This window comes from Corylus avellana, chromosome ca2 (genome assembly GCF_901000735.1).
Source record: "Corylus avellana chromosome ca2, CavTom2PMs-1.0".
Taxonomy (NCBI): domain Eukaryota; kingdom Viridiplantae; phylum Streptophyta; class Magnoliopsida; order Fagales; family Betulaceae; genus Corylus; species Corylus avellana.
Window position 1 is genome coordinate 4,281,236 of NC_081542.1, and position 208 is coordinate 4,281,443.

Below are 208 nucleotides of genomic sequence, written 5' to 3' on the forward strand. Positions count from 1 at the left end.
TTTTGGTTAGGGTTTGGAAACTTTATTTTTATCTATGGGGTTTCATTTTTATTACAGGACCCTTCAGGATTTTGATAAAGGACCAAGTTAGTCCATCCGTTAGTTGATCGTTAAGACTGACACGTGGACCAACCAGATGTTGACACGTGGCACCTATTTAAAATTTTTTTAAAAATTAAAAAAATGTATATATATATATATATATTTT